General features: G+C 38.1%; 1 long non-coding RNA gene across 1 annotated transcript in view; it reads right to left on the reverse strand.

The window, feature by feature from the left end:
- The window catches only part of LOC123575733, an 88,909-nt gene extending 83,686 nt beyond the window's left edge, over window positions 1-5,223 (reverse strand). The window contains exon 1 of the long non-coding RNA XR_006700960.1: window positions 4,523-5,223. This is a non-coding gene — a long non-coding RNA (uncharacterized LOC123575733). The remainder of the gene's footprint in view (window positions 1-4,522) is intronic.
- Between the last annotated feature and the right edge of the window lie 9,513 nt (window positions 5,224-14,736).

Consider the following 14,736-nt stretch of genomic DNA (forward strand, 5'->3'; position numbering starts at 1 on the left):
GCGAGATAAGTGAAATTAATGAGAAATGACACAATTATTATAGTGTTTACCAAATATTTGATTACTTCATTTGAATTTTTAGTTTTGAGTTTGCAAGTCTCAGGTTCTTGAGGTATGTCTTTTCCATACACTCTGGCTGGCACATTCTTAATCTCGAATCAGAGACAAACAACATTCAGGGCAGTCAACCACACACAAACATGCACACATTGAAGTTAAATTTACTCTGTGCCAGTGGCATCCTCAAGTGTGTGTGAAGAAACCATTCCAGACATTTCTATCAGAGTCCCAGCCCTTTGCTAATTTTTGAACTCTGAGCAGAAAGGAAAAGGCACCAGTATGTAATTAGAGAAATCTATGATTTACACATTAACGAGCAAGGAAATACAACCCACAGAGGGGAGAATGAAATTGTGGCCAGCTAATAAGTGTACTTATTAAGGCTAAAGAAACAACCTATGAAGCAAATCTAAGCCTTTCCCAAACAGTGCAGGGCAATTATAGTTGGCATAATTTCCACAGGGAAAATGCAGCTTTAGAAACCTAAAGCACTGAGACATGGGAGGAAGAGAGTCAGCTGAAGATACAAGTAAAACATTTCTCAGATAGATCACAGATAAGGGGAAGGATAATGGTGAGAAAAGGGAGACACAAAGGCCATAGGGGAAAGGAGAAAAACGAAATATGCTTTTAAACTTCAGCCTTCATTCTGGAAGATGATGGGAAAATTTAAATTTCAAAGTCATCCACAAGAACTTGGAGAATAACCTTGATGGAAAATTTCTAGCAGGACTACAGAGACCTTTAATGCCAAAAATCAAAAGAAGCAGATGAACAGTCCCTTGAAGAATTTATTCCTCTCCTGATGGTAACTTTGTTAACACTGACTCTTTTACTGAAATGATGAAACAAATATTATTTCTGCCTTTGAAAAGTTTCCATGGAGTAGAAAGTCTACACACACATATATGCACACATGCCGGCAGTCATGGATGCAAGTTCAGAAAAATTCTGGGTCTTTTTCTCATTAAGAGCTTTGGGTTCAGATCTCAGATACTCTACTTACAAGAAGCGTGACCTTGGGCAAGATATACTTCACTGATTTGAACACTGGTTATTTGTCTTTAAAAGGGAAATGATAGTATGTATAAGCCAAGATTGTTGGAAGAATTAAATATGAGGGTATCCAACTCATAAATATATACTATATATAGTTTCCATCTGAATTAAAGCATGCTGCAGAAGGCCAAGGTTAAGGATAATGTCTGGGACATTCAGGACGGGCTATCTGCTTTCCTCTCTAGCTCCTGTCCTGCCTTACTATCCTTCACTTACTTGCAACATTATTGGGCAAATAACAATAATGAATACAATTCCTGGCCTCGGTCAGCTCACAGTAGAGCAGAAGAAACAGAATTGTAAACCATTTCAGTGCAGTGTGATAAGTTCTGTATCAAGGTGAGTCCAAGCTATTGGAAGAAAATCAAAAATGATTTTCTTATTTATGGGCACAGAAATACAATGTTAAAACTGATGCTGGTAGAACTATCAGAAAGGGTTTCTTGGAAGCAGTTGCAATCAAGGTAAGTTTGGAACCTCCAAAGGGACCTGTTCCCGTTCATTGTCCTATCCCCAGTTTCCAGCACAATGCCTAGTATGTACTGAAAGGTTAATAAGGCGTACATGAAAAAGGTGGAGGGCAAAGATAAGAGAGTAGATTGAGTTCTCTAGATCAATGGTTATCAATCATGGATGAGCATTAGAATGACCATAGGAAATTCTAACACCATACTTCTGGCACGGGATGCAGAACAATACGTTTCTTATAAATCTCCACAAAGAGTGTTATGCATATTTGTGTAAGTTATTATTCAAAAAGGAGGACTGCATGTGTTGAGGCTCAGCAACACAAGATGACTTCTCACCGACAGATTATTAAGAAAAAAGCAAAAAACAGCCTGAGAGGTTGTATGTTCAGCTGTTGCCAGAACAAAACAAAAGAAGTTCTTCTCCACCACTTACAAGGAAGTGTGGGACTTCTCTTTATGTTTTTAAATTCCAGTTAGTTAATGTACAGGGTCATGTGTGCAATCTAATGACTCAACACTTCCATAAAACACCCAGTGCTCATCACAACTTAATCCCCATCACCTGTTTAACCCATCCTCCCAACCACCTCCCTTCTGGTAACCAGCAGTTTGTTCTCTAGAGGTAAGAGTCTGTTTCTTGGTTTGCCTCTCTCTTTTTATACTCTTGGCTCACTTGTTTCCTAAGTTTCACATATGAGTGAAATCATATGGTATTTATCTTTCTCTGACTGACTTATTTCACTTAGCATAATACTCTCTAGCTCCATCCATGTTGTTTCAAATGGCAAAATTTCATAATTTTTTATGGCTGAGAAACAGTCCATTGTATCTTTATCCATTTGTCCATCAATGGACACTTGGGTTGTTTCCATAATTTGGCTGTTATAGGTAATGCTGCTACAAACATTGGGGTGCATGTATCCCTTTTAGTATTCTTGTATTCTTTGGGTAAATGCCTAGTAGTGAAGTTGCTGGGTGTAGGATAGTTCTATTTTTAACTTTTGAGGAACCTCCATCCTATTTTCCAGACTGGCTGTTCCAGTTTGCATTCCCATCAAGAGTACACAAGTGTTCCTTTTTCTCCATATCCTCACCAACACCTGCTGTTTCTTGTGTTGTAGATTTTAGCCATTCCGACAGGTGTCAAGTGATATCTCATTGTAGTTTTGATTTGCATTTTCCTGATAATAAATGATGTTGAGCATCTTTCCATGTGTCTGTTGGTCATCCATATGTCTTCTTTGGAAAAATACACATTTTTATTGGATTGTTCCCTTTTTTGGGTGTGGAGTTTTACAAGTTCTTTACATTTGTTGGATACTAAGGAAGGGTGGAACTTTTTGATAGATGACTATCCTAGTTTAGGTCCCCTACCCCACCCCAAAACCCAGTCTGCAGCAAAGTCTTACAGGTAGTTCATTGGAGGCTGATTCTAGGAAGCAGGATCTAGGAACCAGTAAAAGTACAATAAAGAAGGAAAGAAAGATTGTGCTGTTGAGTTGGGCCACCAGCTCAACTCAGCACCACCTTGGGCCACTCCATCTAAGCAGATATTTTGAGGAGCACTTAAAATAAGTTTTATAATTTCCCAGCCGAGGACCTCCAAGGAGAAACATCTCCCAGCTCCGGTAGCCGGCTGGTTGAAACTTGTTCTAGGACGTGTTAACTCTTGTGCAACTCCAGACAGACCAACCAGAGGAATCATGGGCAGAAAGCAAAATATGTGCTATACATATTGGAGTTGAATTTCATTTGGAACTATGCTGAAGACAACGGTGAACTCAGAGGTAAGGTGGAGAGGGTGGGGTGGAGGTACACAAGAGAAATCTGATATATTTAACTTTGAGATTCATCTCAATGAACTATTTAAACTTTTTCTTACTTATTTGCAGCATACGTTTAAAATTATCACCCTCCAATCAGAGCATCTCACTTATTCCTTTGGTTGATGCATGTTCCATTTAACCTATCGTTTAAGAGTCTGATGCGATCACTGGCTGGTCTTTTTTCAGAGTATAGACTTTAGTATAATTTCCTTCTTTACACAGTAGTTAAGTTTAAAACATTCTTTGTCAACGCTCTATTACTCTTTTGACATCACATGGAAAAAGAGAAAAAACAGACAAATTTGACACTAAAAATTTTAAAACTTTGTGAAAACAAAGACGCTATTATCAACAGAGTAAAGGCAATCCACAGAATGTGAGAAAATATTTGCAAATTATGTATCTGGTGAGCGATAAACATCTAAACTGCATACAAAACTCCTAAAACTCCACAACAATAAAACAGTGCTTTAACATGGAAAGGACATGAACAGACATTTCTTCAAAGAAGATCTACAAAGGGCCAATAAGCAGGTGAAAATACGCTCAACATCACTAATCGTTAGGGAAATGCAGATCGAAACTGTAATGACACATAACCTCACACCCATTAGGATAACTACTCTAACAAATCGGAAGATTACAAATGTCGGCAAAGATGCAAAGAAATAGAAACCCTTAGGAGGAGCCAAGACGGTGGAACAGCATGGAAGTTTTTTTTTTTTTTTGCGTCTCGCATCCATGAAATACAGCCAGATCAACACTAACCCTTCCTACAAACCTAGAAAACTGACTGAGGATTAACAACAATCTGCACCACCTGAACCACAGAACTCAGCAGGTACGCGGCGCAGAGAGGTGAACTGGGGGAGAGAGAAGCTGCTGAGGGCAGGGAGCTGTTTTGCTTGCAGAGAGAGGATGGATTTGGGGGGTGGGGGAGAGTACTCGAAAAGCACCCCCCCCAACAGCAGCTGGAGAGAAAGTGGAAAAGTGGAGACAACCGCAGGGCCTGAACAAAACAAGGAGAAAGGAGAAAGGAGAGGGTTTCAATTCCATTAAGACTCTATAAACAGGGGGAGCAGAGTCTGAAACTCTGCAGCTCGTTACCTGGTGGAGCTCTGGTGAGAAAGGCGAATCCCCAGGAGCAGAGTCAAGTCCGGGGTCTTCGGGCCACAAGGGGAGAGGCGGTTGCCCTGCTGGGAGGACTCCCCACAGGCAAAGGTGCCAGTGGACCCCGGAGAACAACCACATTCGCTGGTGCTGGAACAAGGTCGCTGGGGATGAAGCCTGGCGCCGGACGTGTGTTGTGATTTTCCATAATCCCTGAAACGCTGCTGCTACGCTATCTCGCGAACTTTTCCTGGGGCTGGCTGGCACCCGGCTGCAGTCTCTGGGCACCTGCAGCAGCACGGTTTCCGTGAACCAACGTTCCTGGGTGTGGCCGGCAAGGCCACGGCTTGGTGAAACCCTCCCGCAGAGGGGCGGAGCGGGTCAAAGCGGCACTCCCTCAGAAATAAGGGGTTGGGAAACAAAGCCACATCTGAGATAAAACTCAGGAGTGAGGTGCTGCCTGGAGCTTGGTCACGGACAGCATAAAAGTGGGGAGTGGACGGAAGCTGAAGACAAAGGACGGGTCCGCAATTGCTGGTCAGGGAGCACTAGAGACTGAGTAAGTGGAGGACGCCATTTTTACAATTCCTGCGCATGCGCCTACACACCTTCAGGCGCCACAACAATCCATCCCAGGAAGCTAAGCAGCGCCACCTAGTGGGGGACGGAGCCGTTACACTAAGCCCCGCCCAACTGGGCCAACCTCCCTCATCAGGAACACAAGTCTCTCCACCTGCTTAGTTTATGGACTATAAAGCACTTGATAGTTTGACTTCTAAGGGAAAAGAAAGTCATTTCAGTCGTATTTCAGTCTGTTCGCTGGTCTGGCTACTCAATTTTCTTTTCCTCTCTTTTTCGTTTCTTTTCATTTTCTTGAATACAGAAAGAGAAAAATTTATTTTATTTTCAATTTTTATTAAAAATATTTTTAATTTTTTCCTACTGTATCTTTTACTTGTGTGTAAATTTTTTCAAACTCAATTTTACTTCCATCATTTCATTTTATTGTATTTCACTGTATTCATTTTTTCAAATTTTCAAATGATTTCCTTTTTTTTTCCTTCTTTCTTTTCCCTTTTTTCTCTAATCTATCAAACCCCTTTCAACACCCAGACCAAAACACACCTAGGATCTAGCATCATTTATTTGATTTTGTATGTGTGTGTGTGTGTGTGTGTGTGTGTGTGTTGTTTTTATTTTTTTAATTTTAATTTATTTAATTTTAATTTTTTAAATTTTAATTTTTTTTACCTCATTAATTCCTTTTCTCCCTTCAAAATGATGAAATGAAGAAATTCACCCCAAATGAAAGAGCAGGAAGAAACAACAGCCAGGGATTTAACCAACACAGATACAAGCAAGATCTCTGAACCAGAGTTTAGAATCACGATAATAGGAATATTGGCTGTAGCCGAAAATAGATTTGAATCCCTTTCAGTGGAGATAAAAGAAGTAAAAAGTAGTCAGGATGGAATAAAAAATGTTATAACTGAGCTGCAATCTTGAATGGTTGCCACGGCGGCAAGGAGGGATGTGCCAGAGCAGAGAATCAGCAATACAGAGGACAAACTTATGGAGAATAATGAAACAGGAAAAACAGGGAGACTAAGGCAAAAGAGCATGATTTAAGAATTAGAGAAATCAGGACTCATTAAAAGACACAACATCAGAATTACAGGGGTCCCAGAAGATGAAAACAAAGAAAAAAAGGTAGAAAGGTTATGTGAGGAAATGATAGCAGAAAACTTTCCTAACCTGGGGAAAGACACAGACATCAAAATCCAGGACGCACAGAGGACTCCTGTTAGATTCAACCAAAACCAACTATCAACAAGGCATATCATAGTCAAACTCACAAAATACTCAGGGAAGGAAAGAATCATGAAAGCAGCAAGGGAAAGAAAGTCTTTCACTTACAAGGGAAGACAGATCAGGTTAGCAGCATACATATCCAACAGAAACTTGGCAGGCCAGGAAGGAGTGGCAGGATATATTCAATGTGCTGAATCAGAAAAATATGCAGCCAAGAATTCTTTATCCAGCAAGGCTGTCATTCAAAGTAGAAGGAGAGAGAAAAAGTTTCCCAGACAAACAAAAATTAAAGTAGTTTGTGACCACTAAACCATCCTTCAAGAAATTTTAAGGAGGACTCTCTGAGGGGAGAAAAGACGGAAAAAAAAAAACAAACAAATAAATAAAGACCAAAAGCAACAAAGACTAGAAAGGACAAGAGAACACCACCAGAAACTCCAACTCTACAAGCAGCATAATGGCAATAAATTCATATCTTTCAGTACTCACTCTAAAAGTCAATGGACAGAATGCTCCAGTCAAAAGACATTGGGTAACAGAATGGATAAGAAAACAAGATCCATCTATATGCTGTTCACAAGAGACCTACTTTAGACCTAAAGACACCTTCAGATTGAAAGTAAGTGGATGGAGAACCATCTATCATGCTAATGGTCAACAAAAGAAAGCCATACTTATATCAGACAAGCTAGACTTTAAAATAAAGACTGTAACAAGAGTGAAGAAGGGCATTATATCATAATTAAGGGATCTCCACCAAGAGGACTTAACAATTATAAACATTTATGCTCCAAATGTGGAACACCCAAATTTGTAAATCAATTAATCACAAACATAAAGAAACTCATTGATAATAATACCAAAATAGCAGGGGACTTCAACACCCCACTTACAACAAGAGACAGATCATCTAATCACAAAATCAATAAGGAAACAATAGCTTTGAATGACACAGGACCACATGGGCTTAACATATATTCAGAACATTTCATCCTAAGGCAGCGGAATATACATTCTTCTCCAGTGCACATGGAACATTTTCCAGAATAGACCACATACTGGGACACATATCAGCCCTCAACAAGTACAAAAAGATCAAGATCATACAGTGCCTATTGCCAGATCACAATGCTATAAAACTCGAAATCAACCACAAGAGAAAATTTGGAAAGGTAACAAATACTTGGAGACTAAAGGCCATCCTACTAAAGAATGAATGGGCTAACCAGGAAATTAAAGAAGAAATTAAAAAGTACATAGAAGTCAATGAAAATGATAGCACCACAACCCAAAACCTCTGGGATTCAGCAAAGATGGTCATAAGAGGAAAGTATATAGCAATCCAGGCCTTCCTAAAGAAGGAAGAAAGGTCTCAGATACACGACCTAACATTACACCTTAAAGAACTGGAAGAAGAACAGCAAATAAAACCCAAAACCAGCAGAAGACGGGAAATAATAAAGATTAGAGAAGAAACCAATGCTACTGAAAGCCAAAAACAAACAAACAAACAGTAAAACAGATCAATGAAACCAGAAGCTGGTTCTTTGAAAGAATTAACAAAATGGATAAACCACTAGCCAGTTTGATCAAAAAGAAAAAGGAAAGGACCCAAATAAATAAAACCAAGACTGAAAGAGGACAAATCACAACTAACACAGCAGAAATAAAAATAATAACAAGAGAATATTATGAGCAACTGTACAGCAATAAAATGGGCAACCGGAAGAAATGGATGCATTCCTAGAAACATATATACTACCAAAACTCAAAGAGGAAGAAATAGAAAATTTGAACAGACGCGTAGCCCATAAAGAAATTGACTTAGTAATGAAAAATCTCCCAAAAAACAAGAGTCCAGGGCCAGATGGCTTTCCAGGGGGAATTCTACCAAACGTTTAAGGAAGAGTTAACACCTAGTCTCTCGAAGCTGTTCTAAAGAATAGAAATGGAAGGAAAACTTCCAAACTCTTTCTATGAAGCCAGCATTACCTTGATTCCAAAACCAGACAAAGACCCCACTAAAAAGGAGAACTATAGGCCAATTTCCCTGATGAAATGGATGGAAAAATCCTCAACAAGATATAAACCAACCGGATCCAACAATACATTAAAAAAATTATTCACCACAACCAAGTGGGATGCAGGGCTGGTTCAATGTTGGCAAAACAATCAAAGTGATTCATCACATCAATTAAAGAAAGGACAAGAACCATATGATCTTCTCTATAGATGCAGAGAAAACAAGTGACAAAATAGAGCATCCTTTCTTGATAAAAACCCTCAGGAAAGTAGGGGTAGAAGGATCATACCTGGAGATCATAAAACCCATATATGAAACACCCACCGCTAATATCATTCTCAATGGGGAAAAACTGAGAGCTTTCCCCCAAGGTCAGGAACAAGACAGGGATGTCCAGTCTTGCCACTGTTATTCAACATAGTATTGGAAGTCTTAGCCTCAGCAATCAGACAACACAAAGAAATAAAGAGGCATCCAATTCAGCCAGGAGGAGCTCAAACTTTCACTCTTTGCAGATGACATGATACTCTATATGGAAAACCCAAAAGATTCCACCAAAAATACTTCTAGAACCAATTCATGAATTCAGCAAAAGTTGCAGGATATAAACATCAATGCACAGAAATCCGTTGCATTCCTATACACCAGCAATGAAGTAACAGAAAGAGAAATCAAGGAATCGATCCCATTTACAATTGCACCAAAACCCATAAAATACCTAGGAATAAATCTAACCAAAGAGGTGAAAAATCTATACACTAAAAACTATAGGAAGCTGATGAAAGAAACTGAAGAAGACACACACACACAAAAATGGAAAAATACTCCATGTTCCTGGATAGGAAGAACAAGTATTGTTAAAATGCCAATACTACCCTAAGTAATCTATATATTCAATGTAATCCCTATCAATATAAGACCTGCATTCTTCACAGAGCTAGAACAAACAATCCTACAATTTGTATGGGACCAGAAAAGACCCCAAATAGACAAAGCAATCTTGAAAAAAAGAAAAAAGAAAAAAAAACCAAAGCAGGAGTCATCACAATCCCGGACTTCAAGCTGTTTTACAAAGCTGTAATCATCAAGACAGTATGGTACTGGCACAAAAACAGACACACAGATCAATGGAACAGAATAGAGAACCCAGAAATGGACCTACAAACGTATGGCCAGCTAATCTTTGACAAAGCAAGAAAGAATATCCAATGGAATAAAGGCAGTCCCTTCAGCAAGTGGTGCTGGGAAAACTGGACAGCGACATGCAGAGGAATGAACGTGGGCCACTTTCTTACACCATACACAAAAATAAACTCAAAATGGATCAAAGACCTCAATGTAAGACAGGAAGCCATCAAAATCCTCGAGGAGAAAGCAGGCAAAAACCTCTTTGACCTTGGCTGCAGCAACTTCTTACTCAACATATCTCCGGAGGCAAGGGAAACAAAAGCAAAAATGAACTATTGGGATCTCATCAAAATAAAATGCTTCTGCACAGTGAAGGAAACAATCAGCAAAACTAAAAGGCAACCGACAGAATGGGAAAAGATATTTGCGAATGACATATCAGATAAAGGGTTAGTAACCAAACTCTATAAAGAACTTATCAAACTCAACACCCCAAAAACAAATAATCCCATGAAGAAATGGGCGAAAGGTATGAATAGACACTTCTCCAAAGACATCCAGATGGCCAACCGACACATGAAAAAATGCTCACCATCACTCATCATCAGGGAAATACAAATCAAAACCACAATGAGATACCACCTCACACCTGTCAGAATGGCTAACTTTAACAACTCAGGCAACAACAGATGTTGGTGAGGATGTGGAGAAAGAGGGTCTCTTTTGCACTGCTGGTGGGAATGCAAACTGGTGGAGCCACTCTGGAAAACAGTATGGAGGTTCCTCAAAAAATGAAAAATAGAACTACCCTATGACCCAGGATTACACTACTAAGTATTTATCCAAGGGGTACAGGGATGCTGTTTTGAAGGGGCACATGCACCCCAATGTTTATAGCAGCACTATCAACAATGGCCAAAGTATGCTAAGAACCCAAATGTCCACTGATGGATGAATGGATAAAGAGGATTGGTATATAGATACAATGGAGTATTACTCAGCAATCAAAACGAATGAAATCTTGCCATTTGCAACTACATGGATGGAAGTAGAGGGTATTATGCAAAGCGAATTGAGTCAGTCAGAGAAAGACAAATATCATATGACTTCATTCATATGAAGACTTTAAGACACAGAACAGATGAACACAAGGGAATGGAAGCAAAAATAACATAAAAACTGGGAGGGGGGAAAACAGAAGAGACTCTTAAATATGGAGAACAAACAGAGGGTTACTGGAGACGTTGTGGGAGGGGGGGTGGGCTAAATGGGTAAGAGGCATTAAGGAATCTACTCCTGAAATCATTGTTGCACTATGTGCTAACTAACTTGAATGTAAATCAAAAAAAGAGAGAGAGAGAGAGAGAGAGAGAGAGAGAGAGAGAAAGAAAGAAAGAAAGAAAGAAAGAAAGAAAGAAATTGGAACTCTTTGTTCCAATTGTTGGTGGGAATGTAAAATGGTGCAGCCGCTATGAAAACAGTATGGTATATCCTCAAAAACTATAATGAAGTTATCATATGATCCAGAAATCCATTTCTGAGTATATGCCCAAAATTGTGGAAAGTGGAGTCTCAAAGATGTATACCCATCTTTGTAGCAATATTATTCACAAGAGCTAAAACATGGAAGCAATCCAAGTGTCCATTAACAAATGAATGGATGAGTGTTGACACATGGATGTGGATGGTAGTGAATGTATTTAATATTACTGAACTATACACTTATAAATGGGTAAGAGGGTAAATTTTATGTTATGCATGTTTTACCACAATAACATTTATTCTAAAAAAGTAAAACATGGTGGAAACAGGATGGAAGAATAGCAAATAATTGCTATTTGTTCTGATGAAGTAGATATAACACAAACTATAAAAGGGAAGGAAAAATGAACAAATGTGTTGACTGCTGAATGGGTAATATGTGGGAGACAAGGAATATTATTTAAATTTTATAAACCAAATAGTAGATTTTGTAATTTTCCTTTGTTTCTGTAAAACCTTTCATTTATAAGCTTGTTTTCTTCTTTCCCTTTCCCATTATGCATCCAAGGGAGGACTTTCCCCATGTAAATAGCTCTCTCTCAGAAACAATGCTTTGCCCAGACTGACACTTTTAATCCTTTCCATTTGATCCACCATATATTAGTTATGTATTTCTGGATAATAAATTACCCAAACCTAATGGCTTAAGATCACAAACATTTATTATAATAATATAATATATTATATTACATTTATTATATTACATATATTATATTACATTTATTATATTACATTTATTATATTATATTATATTATATTATATTATATTATATTATATTATAATATATAATATATTATTATATTAACATATTATATTAATATAATATATATTAATATATATTATATTACATTTATTATATTATTATATTATATATTATATTACATATATTATATTACAATATTATTATATTATATTTATTATTAATATATTATATTACATTTATTATATTACATTATATTATATTATTATATTACAGTTCCTGGGGGTCAGGAATTCAACAGTGGCTTAAGTGGGTTAATCACTATGACCTATAGGCTCACTACCACAGGACGATCCTTGTCCAAGCTCATTACTGTAGCTGGTGGCAGAAGACTTCTGTCCCTCTCTGAGTGTTAGATGGAGGGCTCACTGTGTTGGCTGCTTCACTGGGATGCTTGAGTGTCCTCACAACATGGCAGCTGGCTTCCCCAGAGTGACCTGAGAGACAAACAGGAAGAAAGAGACAGAGGATAGGATGTTGTCTTCTTTCACCATCATTAGTGCCCCAGTGCCCTCTGTTCTTTTCTTTGTACTTCTGTTCGACTATTCACCCCTGTGTGGGCTCCTGAGTTTCTTACATGTAAATTGAAGATTCTAATTTTCTTTTACCTCCTGTGATGTTGTAGGCATGGGATACCTGCCTTTTCTGGCTGTATGATCTGTATGGATCTGTTGGCGGTAAGGTAGAAAACATGTATTCAGACAGCAGTATACTAAGGGAATGTGTAAAATAATTAATAAATTGATACAAAGCCAAAGGCTAACTTATTGAATGAAATTACACTGGTCATCCATTACAGAGACTGGATTTTCATGACCATATGATAAGACTTTTGTTTCTAGACAAAATAAAGACCAATATTATAATCAAAGTATTCCTGGGTGAGAATAGATGCATAAAAGTTGAACCAATGATAATATTTGGAAGTTTAGCGGCATAAGATCTCCGTGTGTGACCAGTGCTCTGCCATTGCCATGATGGTTGCCTGGCTGGGTGGGTTTGTATGCAAGGTAAAATCAATACCCTGTTCAGTGAGTGAGCTCTTATCTTCAGACTTCTCATCATCATATTATACTGTTTCAAAACACTCTCACACTGGTTGAAAATATGATGGTCTTTTCATGTACACACACCATGAAATCAATAATGACGTAGAGTGGCATGTCTGTGAGCGTGTGTACCTAAACTTGAGGCAGAGGTTCATGCACACCTTCCTGTTCAAAGACAATCAAGCCTGTATACTTATTGACAGAAACACTGGCAGCTTGAGGAGTGCTCAAGCTTCAGTATCAGACCCGGGTGCTCTATCCCACGGTGGATTCTCTGTTGAGAGACCTGGCCCAAGATGCTTTACTTCTCTGAGACTGCCGTTATCTGTCCAGAGCCTTAAGACAATTGTATGTAACCTTTCTCTCCGTGAGCACATTCTCTGATTAACACTTTTGTTTTGGAGGCAATAGCTTTTATACTATTTATTTCAAATCTTTCCAAGTGTGTTTGGCCAAACTCCTTTATTATTGTCACACTCTCAAAGGCATACTTTGCATTTCTGAGGTAACTCAGGTTGTCATATTCTGTTGAATCCTTTCTGATCAGGTTCAAAGATTTTGAAAAGTAGATAATTTTCTCTTAAGCTAGGAAGCATAAAGGAATATGTTTTTTTTTTTTTCAACTGTGTTTCAAGGGTGTCCTTCTGTAAAGGGGAATGGCTGACTTTTGGTGAAGAAATTAGTATTCTAATTTTCTAAAGTATGTCTTCAAGAAAGAAAGAAAGAAAGAAAGAAAGAAAGAAAGAAAGAAAGAAAGAAAGAAACAGAAACAAAGAAAGAAAGAGAAAGAAAGAAAGGAAGGAAGGAAGGAAGGAAGGATCTATTTATTAACACAGCCTAAACCTACAATCATTGTGAAAATGGGAAAATGTGTTGTAAATCAAGACTGCAAACTTTGATAGATCATCCTTTGTTGTTGTCATTGTTTCATTTGCTTAATTGTACATCATCATTTCCTATGGTTCCATTTAATTAGGCACGGTTTTATTGGCAGAAATTTTTGGATTATTTGGTTAAAGCACCAAACAAATCATAAGACTAAATTGTTAAAGACTACTTTTCAAATTATCGTATTGGGAATTATGGGAAATTATTTTGATGTAATAAAAAAAAATGAGAACATCTCAAAAATCGATCCACGGAATTCTCAAATTCCAGACAAACGAAGATAGAAAAAGAAAGGAGTATCAAAAGTAAGAGACTTTCTGGCCATTAAGAAAAGAAACAAAAGCTGTTGGCTTTTCACCTCCTGGCAGTCTTTCAAATCATAGGACAGGGTTGCGTAAACTGAGTGCAGACTATTAAAACACACTTTAAAGAATTAGAGGACATGATATTGATTTCTTTCCACCAGAGGGCACCATAGACTACAATCCAGCAACCGTGCTTGAGGGCCTGGGTACATAGACACGATAATCTAAAGCAGCTATTTGTAGGTTTTATATTTTTGTACCAAGGATAGGTTTTTAAGATCAATAAATGGGAGTTATTGATTTTTCAATACGGTAGGATTTATAGTAGAGACGCTAATTTGACTCTATACCCTTCTGACATTTTACCCTCCAGATGGGGGAAAATATGAAAACATAGGCAAAATCTTACGTTTATACATGTACTTCCATAAGGTTATTTATTTAGAAATTGGCTCTTAGAAAACTTTTTGCCACAGGAACCCCATGATGAAGTCCACCAACAGTTTCGCCTGTTGGGATTCATCCTGGACAAGTATTTGGAATTGTGGGTTCTGTGAAACTATCATAGGTTCTAATTTCCAAGGAAGCTACAAGGAAGTAAGGCCCTGACTCCCTGGACGTTTCTCTAGTTCTAGCATTTACACATATCCATTCACTTCCAACCCAGTAGTGCACTGACAAAGCTCTGCCTTGTTCAGTAAAG

The sequence above is a fragment of the Leopardus geoffroyi genome, chromosome C2 (genome assembly GCF_018350155.1).
Source record: "Leopardus geoffroyi isolate Oge1 chromosome C2, O.geoffroyi_Oge1_pat1.0, whole genome shotgun sequence".
Taxonomy (NCBI): domain Eukaryota; kingdom Metazoa; phylum Chordata; class Mammalia; order Carnivora; family Felidae; genus Leopardus; species Leopardus geoffroyi.